Source organism: Phalacrocorax carbo, chromosome 25 (genome assembly GCF_963921805.1).
Source record: "Phalacrocorax carbo chromosome 25, bPhaCar2.1, whole genome shotgun sequence".
NCBI lineage: Eukaryota > Metazoa > Chordata > Aves > Suliformes > Phalacrocoracidae > Phalacrocorax > Phalacrocorax carbo.
In genome coordinates, this window is record NC_087537.1 from 12,093 (window position 1) to 35,984 (window position 23,892).

The window sequence follows — 23,892 nt, forward strand, 5'->3', positions numbered from 1 at the left end:
GCTGGACAGAGAGAGAGGCCGAGAGAAAAATCTAGACGGGCTACGGCGGGCAGAGGCAGGAATTAAAACCTAGGGACAGGGAGCTGGACAGAGGGAGACGGAGATCACAGGGAACAGCGGCGGGTGCAGGAAGAACAGGAATTCAAGAATAGGGAAAGGGAGCTGGACAGAGAAGAACTCAGGCAGGCAAGTAACAGTAGCAGGGTACAGAGCAGAGCAGACGAACTAAAAAGCGCGGCGGGAGCGTTGAGGCAGACAGAGAGAGATTAAGAAAAAAGTCACGGGCTACGTGGCAAAGCAGGAGGAACTCAGAAACGGGGATGGCAACCAAGGGAGAGTGAGCTGGTGAAGGATAACGGGTATTCAAAGTGAGGGACGGGGAGCTGGGAAAAGCGAGGCAGAGAAAAACAGAATCACAGAGAGAATCACACAAAGCCAAAAAAGAAGAAACTGAACAACAGGAACAGGTGTAACCAAAGCGATGAAATCAACCAACCAGAGACGGTGTTCCATTACGGGAACACGGAGCGTACGAATCAGCGCATCTGTCGATCTGCATTTTAGTCCCTAGGCGATCGTTAATGTCAGCAGAACAACAGACAACGTGCTTCTGTCAGAAAAGGATGACAAAACGCGGTTTCGTGTAGCGCACTGAGAAAACTAGCCAAGACTGCCAAGATTAAGAGCCAAGAAGGTAAAAGGCAATTCTGGCAGGGGGAGATCGCGACCACCGACTCACGGACCACCACCGAGCCTGCGCAGTGATTTACATACGGAACGAGCAAGTTTGTACCAATCAGTAGACAGGACGATAATGAATATGTATGAATACGTAAAATTTTGATCTACAAATTCTACGGGAAAGGTGTGTGAGGTACGCACGCCAGGAGGAGCGATCCCCCGTGCATCTGGCGCCGTGAATAAAGAACGCCTGCTCTTTAATACTAGATTGGTGTTGAATAGATATTTCCGATTTTACCGTGTTTTTTGGTAACAGTTTTGGCACCCCAGATGGGAACCTGCTTTTGAATCTCGACGGATCCGCAGGACCGTGGGACCTGCAGCCAGCCCCAAGGAATTCTTGGGGAGAGCTTCCGATCCCCAGGCCAGAGAATTCTGAGAAAGATCCCCTGGACTGAAGTAAACAAGGCATTCGTTTACGAAGAAACTTAGGTAGAATAATATGTGGCGTTAGCTTCCCACATAGGATAGGATAGTGGGTTTGAGTCCCACAGGCCTGCCCGTAAGGCGCGGCAAAAGCCACGCAGGGTTGGGGCCAAGAGGTACCTCGGTTGGTAAGTCTCTGCTAGGCGAAAGCCTGTGGAGCGGGACCCGAGGGTAGGGGGGTCTTCAACAGGGGGTTGAAGTCTCCAGGGATATCTAGCAGGGGGCTACAGATCCCAGTGAGACCTCTAACGGGGGTTGGAGTCCCTCTGACTACTATTTGTGATAGTGCACTATCACAACTGCTAGTCGACTGGGAGATGGGAGCATTTCTGAGTAAGAAACCTATCCCACAGAGAACACCTTTGGGATGTACTTTGAAGCACTGGAAAGACATCGGGGGTGATGACCCACTAACTCGGAAACCATTAATTGAATATTGCAATCATTGGTGCCCAACGTATCAATTGGAAGGTGGGCACGAATGGCCAGAACAGGAGACATTGCAATATCATACCATCTTGCAATTAATGTTGTTTTGTAAAAAGGGAAGGCAAATGGGAAGAAGTGGCATATGTTGATTTGTTCTTTACACTGTGGAATCATCCAGCGTGGCAGAAACAGCGTGAGATATGTCCACAGGATTCTACGGCAATGTTTCTGAAAAGAGGAAAATGTGGTGAGAACTTGAAGTGTTGCTCTACTTGTGATACTGGATACTTCACTTGATGGAACTGACAAGAAAATAGTATTGAATACAGCCAGAAGGCAGGTGCAGGGAGCACATGCTAACAGGAATTTACAGAGAACAACGAATAAGAATTTTCCATCTACAAATCCCGAGTGGGACCCTAATCAGCCAGGACCCAGGGGAATGTTGACTAGATGTCAGAGACAGATTTTATTTGGAGTAAGACATGCAATGCCAAAAGCCATAAATTTTGACCCATTTATTAAGTGAGACAAGAATTAAAGGAGTCCCCCCCTTCAGCCTTTATGGAAAGACTGAAGGTGACCACCAGAAAATATACTCATTTGAACCCAGAAAAAAACAGAAAAAGCAATTCAGTTGGTCTCTATATTCATAAGACAATCAGCCCCAGATTGGGGGGGGTGGGGGGGGGGGGGAGTAAAAAAACCTTCAGAAACTAGAAGAACCTGAATCCAGAGATCTGGGTAAAATGCTTGAAGTAGCTTGGCATGAAGGAGACCAGAGGAATCAACCCTAGCTGAACACCTGGTTACACTGAAGCTAGGGAATGAAGAAATAGAATTTTTGGTAGATACGGGAGCCACTTCTTTGGTATTGAATACACGTAAAGAGAAAGTTGATCATAAACCAGTAGGTGTTGTTAGTGCGACAGGGCAAAGAAAAATTAGCCTTTCTTAGAGCCATTAAAGTTTAAATTGGAGAAGCAATGGGCAACTCACCAGTTTCTGTATATGCCTGAATGTCCACTGCCTCTGTTATGATGAGATCTATTAAGTAAATTAGATGCTCAAGTAACTTTTAAAGATGGAGAGATTAAATTACTAATACCAGAACAGAATCAAAAGCCACAGAGGCGAGAGCGTTTATGTTACAGGATTCCTCCAGGGAGGAACAGGTTCCCGAAGAAGTGGAAAACGTAGTAATTCCTTTGGTTTGAGCGAGCGGAGCTCCGGAGCGACCTAAGCGGGCAGAGCCGGTAAAAGTAACCTTAAAGCCTGGAGCCAAGCCGGTAAGACAAAAACAATACCGTATTAAGCGAGAGGCTTGAAAAGGATTAGAGAAGTTAATTATAAATTTTTTTCAGAATATGAGCTCTTAATAGAATGTGAATCAGAATATAGTACTCCTGTGCCGCCAGTAAAGAAATCTAGAGGCAAAGAGTATTAGCTGGTTCACGATTTAAGGGCTATATCTCAGGTGGTCCAAGATCTACATCCGGTAGTAGCTAATCCATACACTTTACTGACCTCTTTTAAAGGAGGAGCATAAATGGTTTACTGTACTAGATTTGAAGGATGCCTTCTTTTGCATACCTCCAGGCATAAAAAGTCAAAGCCTATTTGCTTTGGAATGGGAAAGCCCCACCACAGAATGAAAGACACAGCTAACATGGACCGTACTTCCACAAGGATTTAAAATTAGTCCTACGATATTTGGGACTCAGCTGGCAAGAAAAAAAATTAGAAATATAGAAATGTCTAGAAAAAACAGAACCCAGGGAGAGGCATATTGTTACAGAATGCAGACGACATTCTGATAGTGGCAGAAAGTAAAGAATAATGTTTTGAAATTTTTAAATTTTCTGGGCCAAGGAAGATGCGGAGTTTCCAGAAACAAAACCCAAATAGGAGAAGCAACAGCCATTTATTTAGGATTCGAAATATCTCAAAGACAAAGACAATTAGAAAGTGAAAAGAAAGAAACTATTTGTCAAATTCCCGAACCTTGCGGCCCGAAGGAACTGAGAGCTTTTCTGAAAATAGTGAAATAGCGTCAGCTCTGGATTCTGAACTACAGACTGTATGTAAAACCATTATATGAGGCACTGAAAGAATCAAAGGATAAATATTTAACCTGGACGCCCGGATGCCAAACGGCATTCAAAGAACTGAAAAGAGCCTCAGTGATGGCCCCTGCATTAGGCCTACCCGATTTCGCTAAACCTTTTGAGTTGTTTGTCCACGAAAGACAACATTTAGCCCTTGGAGTGCTGACACAGCGACTGGGAACCTGGAAGAGACCCGTGGGCTACTTCTCCAAACAACTCGACCACGTGAGTAAAAGATGGCCTGGATGTTTACGGGCAGTGGCAACAGCAGCGCTGCCGATCCAGGAAGCCCCAAAGTTAACAATGGGACAAAAGATGACAGTATGTGTCCCGCACATAGCGGTGACTGTTTTAGAACAAAAGGGGGGTCGTTGGCTATCCCTTAGCAGAATGTTGAAATATCAAGTTGTTCTGTTAGAACAAGACCATGTGGAATCGAAGACTACTGCTATACTGAATCCTGCTATGTTTTTAACAACAGAAAACCTTACGGACAATTTCGAACACGATCGCTTGCTAACTATTGAACAAGTCTATTCCAGCAGACCAGGCCTGAGACACAAACCTCTGGGAAAATCCTGATCTGGAGTTGTTTACAGATGGAAGCAGCTCTGGGCGAGAAGAGAATGGCCGGATATGCTGTCGTTATCACCGCCGAGGGAATGGAGTCAGGGGCGCTGCCTGCGAACACCTCAGCACAGAAAGCAGTATTGGTAGCGTTGAAGCGAGCTCTGCGAATGGCAGAAGGACGAAGGATAAATATCTAGACTGATTCCAAACATGCATTTGGTGTGATCCACGATCATGGAGCTACTGGGAAGGAAAAAGGACTGCCATCAGCCCAAGAATCATTGATACAGCATAAAGAAGACATTCTCCAACTTCCGGAAGACGTGCAGAAACCAAAAGAAGTGGCGGTAAAGCGTTGCAAAGCTCATCAATTCGGCCAGACGGCTGTAAACATAAGCAAACGATTGACAGATAAAGCTGCAAAGAGGACTGCAGAGCAAGGTATCCTTGCACTAGTACCAGTAAAACAGATCGGAATTCCAAAGTTGAAACCGAGATTATTATAATAAATTGGATGAGCAATTAGCAGAACAATTGGAAGCATCACAAAACACAGAGATGGTAGGTAACACCAGAAAAACAAGTAATAATAATAACAACCCCACAAGTTATGACAGAACTTGCAAAAGAAAAGCATGAGCAAACACATTAGGGTGTAGATGCTACGGTTTTGAGTTTAAAAGCATCTGTAGCATGTGTAGGCATGACAAGAACAGTTAAACCCATGGTAGCTAAGTGTCCAATCTGTCCTAGAAATAATCCCCTGAACCAAAGGAAACCACCTTTAGGAGTAACAAAACAAAAAATTCTCCCGGAAATTATTAGCAAATTAAGTTCTCTGAGTTACCCAGACAAAATAGATATAGCAGTATTTGTTAGTGCTGATGGACAAGTTTTCTAGTTGGCCAGAAGCTTTCTCGTGCTGCACCAACAAAGCTAGAGTAGTAGTTAAGATGTTGCTGAAAGAAATAATACCAAGATTTAGAGTGCCAACAGGAATGTCCTCTGAGAGAGGACCACATTTTTTTGCAGAGGTAGTTCAACAAATTAATAAAATTTTGGGTATAAAATGGAACCTGCATATGCCCTAGAGACCACAATCAAGTGAAAATTTTGAGAAGATGAACCAAACACTGAACTGACATAGTGGAATATTATTGATCTAAGATGGAAGTATTGAGAAAATGATTATTTCAAAACTTCCAAAGGGGGGAAATGTAACCAAAGCGATGAAATCAACCAACCAGAGACGGTGTTCCATTACGGGAACACGGAGCGTACGAATCAGCGCATCTGTCGATCTGCATTTTAGTCCCTAGGCGATCGTTAATGTCAGCAGAACAACAGACAACGTGCTTCTGTCAGAAACGGATGACAAAACGCGGTTTCGTGTAGCGGACTGAGAAAACTAGCCAAGACTGCCAAGATTAAGAGCCAAGAAGGTAAAAGGCAATTCTGGCAGGGGGAGATTGCGACCACCGACTCACGGACCACCACCGAGCCTGCGCAGCGATTTACATACGGAACGAGCAAGTTTGTACCGATCAGTAGACAGGACAATAACGACTATATATGAGTATGTAAAATTTTGATCTACAAATTCTACGGGAAAGGTGTGTGAGGTACGCACGCCAGGAGGAGCGATCCCCCGTGCATCTGGCGCCGTGAATAAAGAACGCCTGCTCTTTAATACTAGATTGGTGTTGAATAGATATTTCCGATTTTACCGCGTTTTTCGGTAACACAGGGAGTCAGACCAAGAGAGCCAGAGAAAGACACAATACCGACAGGCTACAGGACAGAGCAGGAGGAATGAAAAAATAAAAACGGAGCCAGAGCCAGGCAGAGAGAGGCGGAGAAAGAAAAAGTAGCCACAGGCTACAGGACAGAGAGAGGGAGGCCTGAAAAGACGGGGAGGCAGGGAGCCACTCAGAGCGAGATGGAGAAAGAAGGGGCGGGGGGGGGTGCAAAAAAAAAAAACTAAAAAAAATTTTGCAGCAGGTAAGGAAAGAGAGGGGGCCAGGGGGGAGAGACAGGGAGGGCCCAGGATGCACAAGAGAGGCAACGGGGCCCCAGTGGCCCAGGACTCACCGCGACTCTCGCTCTCAGCGCTGCTGGCACAATTTAGCCGTTCAGATGCTTCTTTCCCCTCCTCTCCGCCCTGCCTCTTCTGCAGCTCCAGACTCTAGGCCATCCTCCACCTGAAGAGAATACAAGGGTGTCTCACAGCTCTTACGAGATGAGGCTTCCTAGGCACGTAGCCTAGCTCGCTCGTGCCGGAGCTGGGGGCAGGAGCACGGGGCAAGTGGGGCCAGGGGAGGCTGAGGGGGAGCTCTGGTGAGCTGGGGAGTCGGCTATCTTCTGCACCCTGGGCAGGGGGAAAATGTCATCATCCTCCTCCTCCTTTCCCTCTTCCCTTCTATCAGCTCCCGGGTAACTCCTGGGGCTGCCCTCACCCGCTCGCCTTTAGCATACCAGAAGCCTGCCTCGGCAGGTCGTTTGAAGCTTCCCATCCCACCAGCCCCAGTAGTGCAGGCACACAAGGAGACACCCCGGCACCCACCAAAGGGGCTCGCTCACCTCGCCGGCAGCCCTAGGCCTCACCCGACACAGGGAATCGTGTCCGACACACCACCACGCTGCAGCAGGAGCGGAGGAGGCCTTTCCTTACCAGGAAGCAGCAACGAGCACGGCGGCATCACCTCGCAGGCACCGCAGCATCGCAGGGCTGTCACCTGCGGAGAGAGCAATGCGGATCACAGGGACGCCACCGCGCGTGCGCAGCTCCCGGGCTCAGTACCCAACTCTGGTCGCTGGGCAGCAGCATTATCTGAATTACTCTTCTCGATTAATACCATCCAGAAACCGTAACTTGGCTGCATCCACAGAGCTTCTATTCCTCTGCACCTTTCCCCCTCGCAGCCCCAGCAGCACCGTTCATTGCCTCTGCACCAAACAGCAAAGCGTCTCGAGCATTTCAGTCCTTTCCTCTCGACTGCTTAAAAAAATCTGGTGCTTGCTACTGTCCATGCCACTGCCCGCCCCCCCCATGCCCGAGGGAGGAGAAGCAGCACAGCAAACCTGGGGAACAAGGTTGGGTCCCCCACCCCCGCAGAATAAGCCCCAGGAACTGCTTGTAGGCATGTGGCATCAGGGTTGTGATAGGGTTTTGTTTTGGTTTTCTTTTTTTTCCCCTGCCTTCTTTACATAATGTAATAATTGGGGTTGCTTTTCCAAACTACTGAGTTCTGTGGGGACTTTTTGTGCTTTTACCCTACAAAAAATGGTCATTTTCACTTTCGGTTTTGTGCATGAGAATGGTTGGTGGGTGCTTTTAGGTGGTTGTTCCTTCCCCACCACCACCCTTTTTTTCCTTTCCAGCTGCACAAATCCAGCTGAGTTGGCTTTCCCAGAAGCCCCAAGTTGTTTTCTTTCCACCAGAATTCTTCCTGTATTTTCACCCCCCATTGCAGACCCAGAGTCAGGGGGTTTGAGGTATTTTTGTGCCCAGGCAGCAGCTCCCAGGCTGCATAAGCAGCCCCACAGGGGGAAGTCCCCGTTTGAGGGAATCGGCCCCAAATTGGGATGGGAAAGTGAAGACAAGGGAAAAAAAAATCCTGAATAACCTGAAAAAGAACACCTACTCCAGCCCACCAAGCACCGGTCACCTTGCCTGACTCACCTCCAGGGCCCAGATCACGCTCGGCTCATCACTTAGTGCCCTCAGATCACAAAAAAAAAAAAAAAAAAAGAGTAAAACCCATAATGGAGCCCTATAGCCATCAGTCACATCTTCCCTCCAGTACTACACACAGACTCACCTTCTTACAGCGCTCCCCTGGGCTCTCCTCCGTTGCCCTGCACGACTCATCCATCTGCACCTGGAAAAACAGTGTTACTGAACAAGTCACCTGGAGGCACAGCAACAGCTTAACCATTCCACAGCTCTTGCGCCCCCGTAGGAATACCATCTAGAGCCCAACTACAGCCTGCCGTTAAAGGAAATGCGTTAAATCAAACGTTAAGCCCTCGCACGTACAAGCCGGAACAGCAAACACACAGCACGCTCGCGCACCCAGGGCGCAGCCCGACGGAGGTCCACGCGCACCTCGCCGGTCTGATGCGGAGCCGCCCAGCATCCCTGCGAGCACAGCTGCAGGCGCAACAGCAGTTTCACCTACACCCATCTCAGCGCGCAGCGCTTCTGAAGCTTTAAGCTGAAAGCCCTACCTTGACCCTTGGCCCCACTAGAAGCGAGCCGTGGCTAGGACTCCACAGAAACACAGCAACACAAATTGCACACCCACAGCGGCGACAGCCTTGCAGCTATTTAGACCAGGAACAACAGAGAAAAGTAAAACAGCTTCATCACCCGCACAGGAAAAGCAGCAGACGGAGACAAAGGGTCAGCATTCACAGCCCTTACAGAACACAGGCGTTCTCTCTCCTTCCACTCCTAAACCCATCCCCACTTAGGTCTAAGTATCGCAGCCCTGCTGGGGCAATATCGAGAGCGGGGAACAGGAGCCCTGCCGCCCGCCGTTTGTGCGGCAGGACACAAAAACAGAGGGACATGTTTTGCCACACACAACCCTGAATCTCCTGAAAATTTATGTTTACCAAAAATAGCCATTTGGAACATATTCCCAAAAACATTCGGCAATGAAACGCTTACGTGTTTGACACCCGCACATTTTTGGGGAACTTGCTATTTGCTTCCTGGTTTTGCTGGTCTTCCCTCAGAAGTTCTACCTGCAGCCAAGTTATTCCCACCCGCCCGACCGGTTCAAGCGTTCACCTTCCTGGTATTACCAGCACATTGACACAGGCGAGGAACTTAACTGCTCTTCTAAAACTATCCAAATGACAATTACAGCCCTGAAAGAGGAGTGGAAGAGAAGAAAAGGAGAGATCAGGCAGCAAAAATGCCCTGCAGGCTGCTGCCAGCCAACACTGCACTCTTTTGTTAAAGCCACCCCGCCCCCCCAAACGCAAAAATAAACCCCATGACTTTGTGGAGTGCGGTTTTTTCTTCTTTTCAGCAGTCCTTCTGGAGCTCATCCCTGTCTCAGCATCTTGTCTTGTCAGAGCATGAAGATGCAGATGATCTGTATCCCGATGACATCTGCATGGGATGAATACATTTTCAGAAAACGCCCGACTGAGCCATTTGCCACAGTCACGAGACTCACGACATGACACACGAGGTGGGCCCAGAGTTTTAAGGCAAAAATACCTCCCCCGCCCCCCACCCGAGATCTTTCAGGCTCCAGACCTGCCATCTCCCCGCACCAAACCTCCCCGGCCAAAGGGTTTCAGGTGGCCCAAAACACAGTACACAGAAAATAAACGGGGAAAGCCCTACATTGTGCAAAAGCGAACGATGCCCGACCAGGGCTTCTCTGCGGGGCCCGGGCTCGGCACGGAGCCCTCCCCCGCCCGGACCCGGGCCCGGCACGGAGGAGCCAGCCCCCCCCTCCCCCGCCCGGCCCCGGGCCCGGCACGGAGGAGCCAGCCCCCCCCTCCCCCGCCCGGCCCCGGGCCCGGCACGGAGGAGCCAGCCCCCCCCTCCCCCGCCCGGCCCCGGGCCCGGCACGGAGGAGCCAGCCCCCCCCTCCCCCGCCCGGCCCCGGGCCCGGCACGGAGGAGCCAGCCCCCCCCTCCCCCGCCCGGCCCCGGGCCCGGCACGGAGGAGCCAGCCCCCCCCTCCCCCGCCCGGCCCCGGGCCCGGCACGGAGGAGCCAGCCCCCCCCTCCCCCGCCCGGCCCCGGGCCCGGCACGGAGGAGCCAGCCCCCCCCTCCCCCGCCCGGCCCCGGGCCCGGCACGGAGGAGCCAGCCCCCCCCTCCCCCGCCCGGCCCCGGGCCCGGCACGGAGGAGCCAGCCCCCCCCTCCCCCGCCCGGCCCCGGGCCCGGCACGGAGGAGCCAGCCCCCCCCTCCCCCGCCCGGCCCCGGGCCCGGCACGGAGGAGCCAGCCCCCCCCCTCCCCCGCCCGGCCCCGGGCCCGGCACGGAGGAGCCAGCCCCCCCCTCCCCCGCCCGGCCCCGGGCCCGGCACGGAGGAGCCAGCCCCCCCCTCCCCCGCCCGGCCCCGGGCCCGGCACGGAGGAGCCAGCCCCCCCCTCCCCCGCCCGGCCCCGGGCCCGGCACGGAGGAGCCAGCCCCCCCCTCCCCCGCCCGGCCCCGGGCCCGGCACGGAGGAGCCAGCCCCCCCCTCCCCCGCCCGGCCCCGGGCCCGGCACGGAGGAGCCAGCCCCCCCCTCCCCCGCCCGGCCCCGGGCCCGGCACGGAGGAGCCAGCCCCCCCCTCACCCGCCCGGCCCCGGGCCCGGCGCGACGGAGCTCCTCCCGCCCGGCCCCGGGCCCGGCGCGACGGAGCTCCTCCCGCCCGGCACCGAGCCCGGCCCAGGCCCCGCGCGACGGAGCCCCCCCCGCCCGGCCCAGGGTCGGGCCCGCACGGAGCCCCCCCCACCCCCGGCCCACAAGGAGCCCCCACCGCTGTCCGAACTCACCCACCAGCGCTCTCCGGCCCCCGGCTACGGCCGCGCTGCTCTCTCAGGCGGCTGCCGCAGACGAGGATCGGGAGCCGCCAGGCCTCCAGGAGTCCCGAGGGGATGCCGGCCACCGCAGGGGATGGCTGCCTGCGGCCGGACTGCCGCGGCGCTCCCCGCCCAGCTCCGAGCAGTCTCCGCCGGCCACGGGCTTCCCACGCCGGGCCGGAGAGGGGCCCCGGCACCGCAAAGAGACCCCTCGCGACCCGGCCGCCCCACGCACCTCTCCCACCTCCGCTCCGCCGCGCACGCGCCACCGGAAGCCCGGGCCCCGCGGGGCGGCCCTTAGAGGGCGGCCGGAAGGACCGGCCCCCACCGGCCCCGCCCCCGCGCCGGACCGCCCCCGCGCCCAGCCGGTGAGCGCCAGCGCCCCCTGCTGGCCGGGCCGCGCTCAGCTCGCGAGGGCGCCGAGGGCCGGGCGGGGCGGGACGCGCCGGCTCGGGGCCGGCTCCTTTCGGGGCGAGCGGGCGAGCGAGAGACCCCTGCGGGCCCCGGTCACGGCCGGGCAGAGCCGCGCGCCCTCCGGGAGCGGCTGAACGGGGCTGCCGCTCGTGACACGTACCGAGCCGTCCGCGACGGGAGCGAGCAGAGGAGGAAGGGGCCGGCGGCCGCGGGGCCCTGCCCGCAGGCACGGGGGGGGGGTGCGGGCTGGGGCCCGTGGGGCCGCCCTGCTGGGCCGCTGCCCTGCGCCGCACCGCGCTGGGGGCTGGGGCCCGACCGGCGCCGGGGGACCGGGGGCAGCCACGAGCAGGGGGCCTGAGCTTAGCCACGGCCTGCAAAACACCCCGCAGCGTGAGACGCTGCGAGGCCAAGGTGGTCCTTGGCAATGGGGGCGCCTGGGCTCGGCCTCCGCCGTACCCGTCCTGGGTCTGCGTGGCGTTCCAGGGGAACGGTGTTCTCCTTGTGCGGAAGGTGGGCTGGCCGTTCGGCCGTGCCCCGGCCGTTACCGATACTGCCAGAGGCGCTCGCACGCTCTGGCCCGTTACTGCTGCGGGACCGCGCCGTAGCCGAAAGAAGAGGTGTTGTGTTTTCTCACAGAAAAGCCTCCTACGGTCAGTGGAAGAAATAACCTCCTTCCGTGGCACTGACTCTTTTCGTCCAGTCCATAGCCGGCTTTCGGCTTTTGTCTTTACAGCATTCAGTTTGCTTTCTGCCAAGCTTTCTACCTGCTGTGAAACATTTGGATGTTTTTTTCCTGTTGCTTTTTTTCCCCCCTACTTGCTCCACAGCTCCCACACCAACCACCCAGCGCGGCTCGCCTTTCAGCCCCCAGACCCAGGAGCCTTGCCCTGGGACGGCCCGTACATGTCAGCAGAGTTGTTCCAGCTCTCACCCTGTCCCTACCCAGCTGAGGACGTCTGTGTCCGTGAGAGACACCCAGACACTGCCCCTGCAGCGTGGCAGTCCCCTGCCCCGTCAGTGAAAACTGCGGCAATATCGGCTAAGTTTAAAAGCGTCGGCAGGAGGTGCAGGATACGTAAATAAAGCGGCGGTTGGCTGCCGGGTACGGGTGCGATATAAATACATTTTGTTTACAGGCCTTCGTGCCTATTCAGCGTTGAACGGCACCGCAGCCCACCCACCCCGGGGCTCACGGGGCTCGGAGAAGGGTCTCTCCAAGGGCACAACCTAAGGCAGCGCAGGAAGCCCAGCTGCCACGCTCCCAGTCGCTACGGGACGCTTGCTTACAGCTACACCGACGAGGGTGCGGATGAGGCTGGAACTAGCAGAAATGCTGACTCTTCTGGCCTTTTATTTGCGGAAGGCACAGCGCGCGAGCCTCGGCGGCTCACAGGAGAAGCGTGCGGCGCTGCCGGACTCTCATTCTCAGCTCACGTACTACTGCCAAAGCTCCTGCCCTGTGCTGTGCCAGATGCCGGCTGGCGTGAGCACCTGGGCTCCTGAGGGACCCCCTTGTCCTGAGAGCCAGAGGTACTCGCTTCCCTTTGCATGAGGCCTGTAGGAGATAGACCCTGCAATTTAAAAAATCTGTATCAAACGTGGCAGACTCAAAGGGGGGCATTTTAAAAAAGGCAGGTTTGTTTTCTTTTTTAACTTTACGATCTACAGCCTAGCAAAGAGCTCCCTTTCAGTGTCAGTCGCTTGGCCTTCTCCCCTACTGACGAGGTCCCAGCCTCCCGGTGAGATCTCGCTGGAGATATTCTCAGTTTCCCTCAGGTACGGGGCTGCCCTGGCCCGAGGCCAGCGAAGAAGCTGACTTTGCCCGTGCCTGAATCAGCAACACGTCCAGCAGGCGACTTGCAGAGCCCAGGGAACCCTCGTAAAGAGGTCGGGGGGTGGGCCGCGCCACATCTGCGGCATCGGCCGTGGGAAAGGACCGGCGCAGTAAAGCAGGTGGGTGAAACCGCGGTCCGCGCCAATACGTGCTGCTGCCTGGGGCATGGCTTTGCTGCAGGTCAAGTCAGATGCTCTCTGTAAGAGTCAGTCAGGGCAAAGGCAGCAGCAGATGTCTTTTCTGCTCATTTTAACAAAGGCTGGACGGAGCCCATAGAGGAAGGCACTACGCGTCTTGCTGGGTCTGTTTGCCTGCCTTCTCGTAAGCCGTCGCGGAAACTTGCACGAGCAAAGCCTGTGCAAGCTGATGACAGCCACGCACGGTTGAAGAGGGAGCAGACGGTGAGAGCAGAGGTGCGCGCTCAGGCTGTGCGCTGGAAGCTAATGCTAATGCTGCAAAATAAAGAGTGGATTTTCTTTTTTGGGTTTAGGTGAGCGCTAAACATGACATGTGCGTGTGTGCGTGTGTCTCTCGCAGGTTTTTGTCATACACCCCACCCCCCCGCCCCAAAAAAACCACCCGCACATGCCACGCGTTAAACAGTGGTTTTCCATTGTACTTAGACGTGCTTACATAGGTGTGTTGGTTTTTTCTTTTTTAATGCAGAAACAGCAATACGATAGATTTAATACAGCTAGCAATTAGATGGGTGTAGCTTTAGAGCGTCGGCTGTTTACAAAGCAACTGCACACCTTCTTTAACTCACAGTTTAAACAGGTAAACTTGCAGTGCATCACACGTGCTTTGTACAGTCACGGTCCACACGGCAGGCCAGATGCTTCACCCTGCCTTGTCCTTGTTCCCCCGACTCCGACGGGACCGCCGAGGCCACCCTGGGGACAGCGCCGCTTTCTAGCAGCTGGGTTGCTTGCCTGGACGCCCCACAGACAAACAGTCATTTCCCCGCTGAACCTCTTCTCAAATATTTTCCTAGCCCTGCAGGCCCCAGGTCCTTTGGTTCATATTTCCTTTTTTCCGGGCTTGATGCACAGGACCGACGATTTCCAGAAACAGAAACAGAGGCTGATTCAGTCCAGGCTAAACATTCTCTGACCTAAACCAAACTGCCTTCGAAGAGATAGCTGTACTGTAGGCACCACCTCGGGAACAGAAGTTGCCCTGTCATTAAAAAAAAAAAAAAGAAGAAAAACAAGGCATTTCAGGCTGAGGAGGCTGAACGGTGTGCTGGGGGCGGTGGGGGGCTGGAAAGAAACAGTTCAGACGATTAGAGCGAGCTTGGCGTTGCAAAGCGTGCCATTATTTTTAATTTGGCAGTCAGAAGAAAATAGATTCTGACACTGATTTCCTGTGTGCTGCGGGAGTTCTCTCCTCAGCATTCCTGTGCACCATTTTACTTTTGTGTCCCGTCCGCTTCGCTTTTGCGCTGTAGCTCTCCGGTTCTAGCTACGCTTCCCACCACCCCCATTACGCTTTGACAAGCCCAGCTCTCACTGTGCTTCCCTTCCCTTCCCTTCCCTTCCCGTATGCGCGTGCAGGGAAAAGCCCGCGCGTCTGCCACTACAGGACCCGCTCTGGGGGGCAGGAGAGATGACGACGCTCCCTGACAGAGGACACAGCTGAGGGGCGGTCCGCCGGGGCCGGGGAGATGGCAGCACCTTCCCTCAGCTGCCCCATCCGAGCACAGGTGCAGGTGCGCACTGAGGAGAGACAAGCAGGCAGGAGCGGCAGAGCGAGAGAGAAAATAAAATTCACGGGTGGGTGCTACTTGCGTCTCATTTTTAGCGCAAGACATTAATTCTCAGCACATTCTTGGAGCTGCCCCTTTGGGACTCACGGAGAAGAGGGAGGTTGGCCACGCGGTGCAGCCCAGCTCTGCTTCCCCTAAATGGTTTTACTGTTCAGGTGTTGCCCTAATCTGGCCGGTACCCCCGCAAAGAGTTTGGGATTTCTGCTGCCTCTCCGGGCCAGCCACAGACCCCGACTTCATCGCAGCGAATGACCCTGCGCTCGTCAGAGCGGTTGCCGAGTCACATCCCGCTGCCTTCCCTGCAGAACTGGAGACCCTTTTTCAGCCCTTGCCCCCTCTTCTCTCAGCTCGTCGCCCATCCCTTTACCAGTGCCGGCACCGATCCTGCCTCCAGCTCGCCCTGTCCCCACCTGCGAGCGCCCAACAGGAGCTAAATGTCTCCTCAAGGATGCACGGAAGAGACGCGCAGGTAACCCAGCACAGACCCCCTGCAAACATCTTCTTTCCATTTGCTTTCCTCTCCTGACACGAAGGGATGACTTAGGAAAAGCGTACTGCTCGCATTTCACCTGCACCGCTTCTACTTTCACTCTCGCTCTCCTTGGCAGTAATTAATAGCGGTGGCGGGGGGGGCTGGGGCATTCCCCCAAAGCGGCTGCGGTTACATCCGGGCGGTTGTGGCACTCCATTAGCTTTGTAATTTTTAAATCTAAATCTTCTGGAATTGTTAGTTCTGGTCAGGAATCACCCGTACCTGCAAATTTTCTTAATAGCTACGCTTGACCCCAGCCACTGTTTAACAGCTCACCTTTATTTCTCTTCATTTAAGAACCCAAAGCTTCGTTTACTGCTTGGGTTGGAAGCAGGAGCTGTCGCTGCCTCTGAACTTTCTAACAGCCCTGTTACAATTTCAGTACTACCCGCTCCCAATTTAGCTTTCCGGGTCGATTTTCATTCTAGATTCTAAAATTTCCTTATTTTGTTTCTGATCAGGAGTCATTAATGCCTGCAGTTGATTTAATAACGGCTGCATTTAGATTGAGCTATTAATGACTCGCAACTCTATTTATGGCATAAAAAAGGACTGCCTTTATTTTTTTTAATTACAGATTAGGAATAATGACTGCCTGGTTTGTTCAGTAATAGCTGCGATTAAATTGAGTCACGACTCCTCCCTAAATAATATGTGTTTATTTGCACTCCTACAATTTAACCTCCCCTTCACCGGTCAGGGGCACCGACAAGTGCCCGCGCGTACCTCCGCGCCCCCTGCGCCGGCTCCCCAGGGAGCAGCCTCGTACCCTGACCAGAGTCTGCAGCGGCCCGTTGTCGGCCCAGCTCCTCGCCCTCGAGCGGCGGATCCGCTGCTGCCCAGAGGGGACGGAAACGGCGCGGGGTAAATGATAATGTGAAATGATAAACGAATAAAATGATCTCACAAGGGGGAAGAAAACCAGCAAAGCAAAAACCAAACCCCAAACAGAACACCATACCACTAAACCGCCTCACCGCCCCCTCAGCGCCCAAAACAGCATCCCGGGAGAAAAAAAGCAAAGCAGGCCACAAGGGACCTTTCTAGTACAGCTGCTGCCAAAGAGCGCCAAGCTCTGGAAGCCTTACCTCAGGCAACGCCTCCGCTTCTCTAAGCGCCAGAGCACGCCTGCCCGGGGGGCTGAGACAGCCCCAGAGCTGCGACCGCCCGAGGGAACACGGGAGCCCCGGCGCCAGAGGAGCCCGGGGGCAGCGAGAGCTGCCCGAGCCCCGGCTGGGGCTCTTCGACCCCCGGGCCCCGCCCCGCCCTTCCCACAGCGCCCCGCGAAAGGGGCGGGCCGAGCCCCCCGAGGGGTGAAGGCCCCGGGAGCCGTACGGGAGCCGCCTGGAGCTCCCGGCGCGGGAGGGGGGGGGAGAGAAAACACCCAAACCGAGCCCCCCCCGAGCGGAGCAAACACAGGCTCGGGCCGTTGCCGGGGGGCGGGGCCTGTCGCTAAGGGGAGAGAGCCGGCACCGCCCCCCGGGCCGTTGCCAGGGGGCGGGGCCTGTCGCTAAGGGGAGAGAGCCGGCACCGCCCCCCGGGCCGTTGCCAGGGGGCGGGGCCTGTCGCTAAGGGGAGAGAGCCGGCACCGCCCCCCGGGCCGTTGCCAGGGGGCTGGGCCTGTCGCTAAGGGGACAGAGCCGGCACCGCCCCCCGGGCCGTTGCCAGGGGGCGGGGCCTGTCGCTAAGGGGAGAGAGCCGGCACCGCCCCCCGGGCCGTTGCCAGGGGGCGGGGCCTGTCGCTAAGGGGAGAGAGCCGGCACCGCCCCCCGGGCCGTTGCCAGGGGGCGGGGCCTGTCGCTAAGGGGAGAGAGCCGGCACCGCCCCCCGGGCCGTTGCCAGGGGGCGGGGCCTGTCGCTAAGGGGAGAGAGCCGGCACCGCCCCCCGGGCCGTTGCCAGGGGGCGGGGCCTGTCGCTAAGGGGAGAGAGCCGGCACCGCCCCCCGGGCCGTTGCCAGGGGGCGGGGCCTGTCGCTAAGGGGAGAGAGCCGGCACCGCCCCCCGGGCCGTTGCCAGGGGGCTGGGCCTGTCGCTAAGGGGACAGAGCCGGCACCGCCCCCCGGGCCGTTGCCAGGGGGCGGGGCCTGTCGCTAAGGGGAGAGAGCCGGCACCGCCCCCCGGGCCGTTGCCAGGGGGCGGGGCCTGTCGCTAAGGTGGGTGTGGCCAGGTGGGTCAGCCATCAGACCGCCTGCCCGCCCATCGCCGGGGGCGGGGCCCGTTGCTAAGAGCGTGACGAGGAGTATCAGCACCACCCTCACCGGGCTATCGCAAGGGGTCAACACCTGTCGCTAAGGGCTGTGGTACACGGCTCCAGCCCCCACGGTGCCGTCACCACGTAGCGGGGGGGGGGTGTCACTAAGTGGCGTGGAGAAGTGAGCGCGGCGAAGTGTCGCTACAGCCCGTGCACGGCTGCTGGCTGCAGTACCGCGGTTTGGTCGCACGGTGGCGGCAGAGAGCAGAAAAGGGCGCCACTGCGCATGCGCGGCTGCCCGCCTGCAGTACCGCGCCTTGGTCGCACGGTGGCGGCAGAGAGCAGAAAAGGGCGCCACTGCGCATGCGCGGCCGCCCGCCTGCAGTACCGCGGTTTGGTCGCACGGTGGCGGCAGAGAGCAGAAAAGGGCGCCACTGCGCATGCGCGGCCGCCCGCCTGCAGTACCGCGGTTTGGTCGCACGGTGGCGGCAGAGAGCAGAAAAGGGCGCCACTGCGCATGCGCGGCTGCCCGCCTGCAGTACCGCGCCTTGGTCGCACCGTGGCGGTAGAGAGCTAAAATGGCGCCACTGCGCATGCGCGGCTGCCCGCCTGCAGTACCGCGCCTTGGCCGCACGGTGGCGGTAGAGAGCAGAAAAGGGCGCCACTGCGCATGCGCGGCTGCCCGCCTGCAGTACTGCGGTTTGGTCGCACGGTGGCAGTAGGGAGCAGAAAAGGGCGCCACTGCGCATGCGCGGCTGCCCGGCTGCAGTACCGCGGTTTGGCCGCACGGTGGCGGCAGAGAGCAGAAAAGGGCGCCACTGCGCATGCGCGGCCGCCCGCCTGCAGTACCAGCATCTGCTTGCACGGCAACAGCAGCGGCCAGAGGAAAACTTCACCCTCGGGAACGGGCGGCTTCCCGTCTGCCGTACCCGGTTTTGATCGACCGGTGACTGCCGCGATCGGATATGGGGCGGGTGGAAATCTCTACCAGGGTAGCGGAGCTCCCGCCTGCAGTCCCGGGGTTCGGTCGCTCGGTGAAAGCAGCGCGCAGAAAACAACAGGTGGCCAGTGCGCATGCGCGGTTGCCCGCCTGCAGTACCGCGGTTTGGCCGCACGGTGGCGGCAGAGAGCAGAAAAAGGCGCCACTGCGCATGCGCGGCCGCCCGCCTGCAGTACCGCGGTTTGGCCGCACGGTGGCGGTAGAGAGCAGAAAAGGGCGCCACTGCGCATGCGCGGCTGCCCGCCTGCAGTACCGCGGTTTGGCCGCACGGTGGCAGCAGAGAGCAGCAAAGGCGCCACTGCGCATGCGCACTGTCCTCCCGCCTGCCCCACTCGCCCCCACCCCACGCCCGAGGGAGGAGAAGCAGCACAAACCACCTGGGGAAAAAGGTCCCCTTTCCCACCCCCACACCCCCCCGGAGTAAGCCCCATCAGTTGCTGTAGGCCTGCGGCATCAGGGCTGGGACAGGGAGAGCAGCAAGTCAACAGGTCCTGGAGGGTTAAAGAAGAAAATCCATCAGGGGAACACAGCTGCCCTTCTGAAGGCAGGCTGCCCGGGGTGAGGGGGGCAGCTGTGCGTCGGGGCACAGGGCAGCCAGGCAGACCAGATGCCAGCGGCTGCCCTGCAAAGGAGTTGTGCGCTGCTGAGCCTTGGGCTTCGTTGGCTTGGCAGCGCCTCGCCTCGCCACTGCTCATCCTGCGTAAGCACGAGGCTTCAGCGAGCACAGAACAGGAGGCCAGGGGAAGCGGGGGGGAGGAATGTCACCGGGGAAAAAAAGTCATGCAGGGGGGCCATCTCAGGGGACAGCGTCTGGGAGGGCACAGACACACGCAGAGGGAGGGCGGGGGAGGAGGCGGACACTGCCGGACAGGGGCATGTCTGGGCAGACACGCCATGGGGAACATGCATGGGGATGACTGACACCAGGGGGGTCCCCCCAGGATAATCCACAACGGGCAACTCACCTGGGCTCACCTGCAGCAGATGATCCGCTCCAGATAACCGACCCACTCCGGAGAATCCATTCCGGATAAGCCCCAGCAATGCCCCTCAAACTGCTGCTGTTTCACCCCAAATTTTCCCCAATTTGGGGTTTTTGGGGCGGTCGTTTGGTGGTGGTGATTTCTGTTTGGATGGCTTGGCTTTTTTTGTTGTTGGGGGTTTTGGGGGTTTTACCTTATGGAAAAGCAAAAAAAGCCAAAGGAACAAAGTTGGGATTGCTTTTCCAAACGGTTCACTTCTGGGTCTCTTTGGCCCTTTCCACAACAAAGAAATCGGTGATTTTTGCTCCTGGTTTTGTGCATGAGAATGGTTAGTGGGGTTCCAACCCATCCAACCCCCCACCGCTTTTTTTCCCCCCCCCTTCCTTTCCAGCTGCACAAACCCAGCAGGAGTGGGCTTTCCCAGGAGCCCCCAATTGTTTTCTTTCCCCCAAACCTGTTTGGGTGTTTTGCCTGTTTGGGGTTTTTCACCCCCCATTGCAGACCCAGACTTGGGGGCTTTGGGGTGTTTGTCTGCCCTGGCAGCAGCTCCCAGGCTGCCTGCGCAGCCCCAGAGGGGGAAGTCCCCATCTGGGGGAATCGGCCCCAAATCGGGATGGGAGAAGGAGAACGGGAAAGGGGCAGCATTTGAAAGCGCTTTTGTGTCTTCAGTTGATTGGGGGGTGGGGGTGGGGTGTGTGTCCAATTTTTAAATCCTCTCTATAAACATCTCTGTCAACATGGTTTCTTTGCATTTTAAAACCTTATATAGCATAGACATTTGCACTTGTGTGTCTACTTACACATCCTTACAGAGTACATCTATATTTTATATATACTATCTATTTTACATTTACATACAACACCTGTTTAGACTTAGCTATTAAATTTACACTTACACCTACTTAGGCTATTTACACTTACACAGCATATCTATTTACACATACCTGTTCAGACTTCCATATTAACACGTATATAAACCACCTATTTAGGCTAGCTATCTGCTTACTTACCCTTTGACACTTCAATCTTTTTCGACTTCTCTATTTAGACATCTACTTACAGTTATACCCAGGCTTATTTCACTCTATATAACCTCTATTTAGATTACACATCTGCTTAGACTATGTAACACACACTAAGCGTAGATGCTCGCTCTAGTCAGACTTTCTTCTGCTTTGAATTCCTTCATCTATCCTTTTTCTTCATTTTAAACTCCTTTATTTTTTAATTTAGATATTTAGACAGTCGAGTTACTTTTGTGGTTTAAAACCCTGTATCTCAATGTAGAATTTTTGTATCCTGAAATCCGTTATATAATATAGGAGAGAGAAGTTCTTATTTTAAAATCCCTTTATACATCTATCAATTAATATGACATGTCAATATATATAAAATAAGAGGTTTTTGTAATAGCCCCCCTCAATTTTCAGGCATTTTGGGGCTGCAACCCCCCTTTTTGGGGGGGAACCCCTACATGACGCCCCCACTCACCTGTTCCTCTGACGCATTATCAGCTCCCCCAGTGACACCGGGGCGCCCCGCATGACATCATCACACCGCCCCCCCCCCCCCCCCCCCCCCAATTTTATTCACCCCCAAGAAGGGCACTAAACAAGGGAATCTACTCCAACCTGCAGCTCATTACTTTAATAGTGCCATTTACAAAGGTACACACACACACACACACCCCACCCCCCAGAAAAGGGGGAGCTCTGCTAAAATCTAAAAGGTGGGGCAGCCCCCCAAACAGCTGCAGCCCCCCCAGCCCCTGTCCGCAGGCTAGCGGCCGCCCCATGGCGGAGCGGGAGCGTGCCAGAGGACGGTGTCACGTCTCTCTCGGGCTCTGCTCGGACATGTTCCCGCGCTGGGACGGGCTCCCCGGGGCGACAAACAGCCCCGGCCCCTGGGGGCCCCGACTCTCCCCACCAGGCAGCCCTCGCGGCCGCACCTGCGGGGCACCCGCTGGAGACAGAGCCGGGAGCCCCCAGGCAGAGGGATGGCCCCTTACCTTCACCACGCTTAACGACCGGCAGGCAAACCCGGGCCGGGGGGCATCTCTTGAGCATCACGAGACACTGAGAAGACATCTGAAAAACAGAAATCCCAAACTATATTTCAGCACGTGAATAAAATAGCACAGAAGAAAATGGAGGAACTCAGTCAGCACAAGGGATAGGAAGGAAATTGAGCCGCAGCAAGATTCTGGGCAAACGGGTCACGTCAAAACACAACACCTCCTTTAAAAGCTAGAGGGACTGGAACACTTGAAAACGGTATTAAGACTAACCGATACCATTTTGAACAGATTCTTCGCGTAACACTGAACGCTCTGGCTGGTGCTGGAAAACGTCTCATCCCTTCCTTACGGCACCGCTGCGGGGAGATAACCCCGTGAGGCTGCGGGGCAAAGTTGTACCGTAACCGGAACCTCCGCTTACAGATCCGCCGCAGCAGCTACAGCCCTCGCCCTGCCGCCGCACGTCTTGCTGCCTGGCTCCATGAAGCCTGAAGCGAAGCGTCAAACTTGAAAGAGTAACGTAAAAAATTAAGAATAAATCTCAGTAATGCACTTTGTGCTGAGAAGGCGGGCGCGTGTTTACGCACATCCAATATGAGCGTCTAGGCTCTGAAAGCTTTCCATTTTCCTTCTGCGTTCATTTAACTCACACAGCCGTTCACACCCGCCATAAGATTATCTATCTCCAAAATACACAGCAGCAACGTGACTGGGGGGTTTTGGCGTGTTATGGAGTCGGGAGGGACGTCCGCCCAGCTGCCCCGCCCGAGAGATGCTGCTGAACTGCCAGGGAAACGCGCATCCAAAGCGAGACTGAAATAAAATACTTAAGAGCGCTCCCTCAAAATACCGGCAGGAAAAAACCGCCCCCACCCCAACATTCAGTCGCCCCTCGTTAAATATTTACAACAAATACCTACCTGCTTAATTACACCTAACAAATCGTACGCTACATCTGCTCGGCAGTTACAGCTGAAACAGCGCAAGTCACGTCGTAAATCAGACGCTGTTAGCTTTTTTTAAACTTTCATTTATGACAGAAGAATCGGTGAGTTAAGAGATCCCCGATACGGTTTTAATTCTTTTGGGGAAAAAAAATACCACAACAAAAACCCACGCAAATCAAATCCCCAGTGTTGCAATACATGGGGCTACCAAGAAGGACCGGCAGATATGCTAATGCGTTTGGCTGTACCGAAGCATGCAGGGGAACCGTATTTTTATGGGATCTCGACTGTTACAACTGAGAACCCAAGCACTACCAATGCCATCAACATTTGGAGTATGTGCTGTGCTTGGATCTCCGCAAGGACCATTGATTTTTTCATCTTAGAAAAAAAAGCAGTACTTCGCAAGTCTTGTGCTGATGAGTTCTACTGACAAAGACATTGTCTCTAAGATGCACTCTGATGGCAAGTTCATAGAATGCAACCTCACTGAATAAGAAATATCTCAATTTTTCAAGATCTCTTCCTAACAAAAGTCACACTGTGGGGCTTTCAGATGGGCCAGATTATGAATCCTTTCACAACAAGAAACACACCAGCTAACCAGGATATTCTCGCAGTGGCCAGGTGCCTCTTCATCACGTGAAAAAAAAAACCAACAAAAAAAACCCCAAAAACACCAGAGCCAGCAATAAGTATCACACGGGTCAACACAGATCTCTTCCAGAGCACCCCCCTCATCAAAACGAACATGCCCATCGGCTCACCTGCTCTGCACAGGTTCCAGCATCACACCCCGCTTCCGTCATCGCTTGTGGCACCAAATGTATCAACACACAGTAAACTACCGTTACGCTCGTGAGAAATCACCGCCCCGTGACTTCCTCATTACTACCCAGCTCGCTTCTAATGCTCATACGCCGTTCCAAAGACGGCCCACGTGTTACCTACAGAACTGAAGAGCTCGACGACGGACCACAGCATTCTCTGGTCTCAGATGCTGGCCGCTGCCCCACCTTCTCAGACCTCTCATAGGCACGCGGCAGCACCGCTCCGAGCCTGCCAGCGGCACCTGCAAAAAGCCAAGCGAAAAGGCACCTCCCGAGATGCTGCCCGATGCCACAGCCTGCCCGCACCGATCCCCGTCTCGCACCCCTTTCCCTCGACAGCCTCCCTCCCAGCCTACGCCACTTCCAGGTGCCGTGTCCAGCTCGCCCGCCGTCCGTAACACCCAAACAACACGCATTGCTTATAACTTCCCCAGCAACACAACACCTCAGAAAAGAGCTGCTACTTCAGCCCACCAATCACCACTCGCCTTGCTCGACTTGCCTCCTTTGCTCATTGCTACGCTACTTCAAACCCAAACCAAAAGACAAACGCAAGGAGCAACGG

At 55.6% G+C, this 23,892-nt stretch overlaps 2 long non-coding RNA genes across 7 annotated transcripts in view; both read right to left on the minus strand.

Moving 5' to 3' along the window:
- The window catches only part of LOC135317176 (uncharacterized), a 160,113-nt gene that overhangs the window by 11,709 nt on the left and 124,512 nt on the right, over nt 1-23,892 (minus strand). For 2 of the 6 annotated variants that reach the window (XR_010376264.1, XR_010376268.1), the window contains 2 exons: nt 21,821-22,056; nt 21,363-21,620 (listed from right to left, as the gene is read on the minus strand). This is a non-coding gene — a long non-coding RNA (uncharacterized LOC135317176). Of the gene's footprint in view, nt 1-6,365; nt 6,476-13,690; nt 14,239-21,362; nt 21,621-21,820; nt 22,057-23,892 lie in introns of those variants that run through there. The other 4 variants (XR_010376266.1, XR_010376265.1, XR_010376267.1 and 1 more) reach the window with 3 other exon arrangements.
- On the minus strand, nt 7,020-11,363 carry LOC135317178 (uncharacterized). Its single transcript, XR_010376271.1, has 3 exons — nt 10,789-11,363; nt 8,096-8,155; nt 7,020-7,220 (listed from the first exon to the last, which is right to left on the minus strand). It is a non-coding gene; the product is annotated as an uncharacterized LOC135317178 (long non-coding RNA).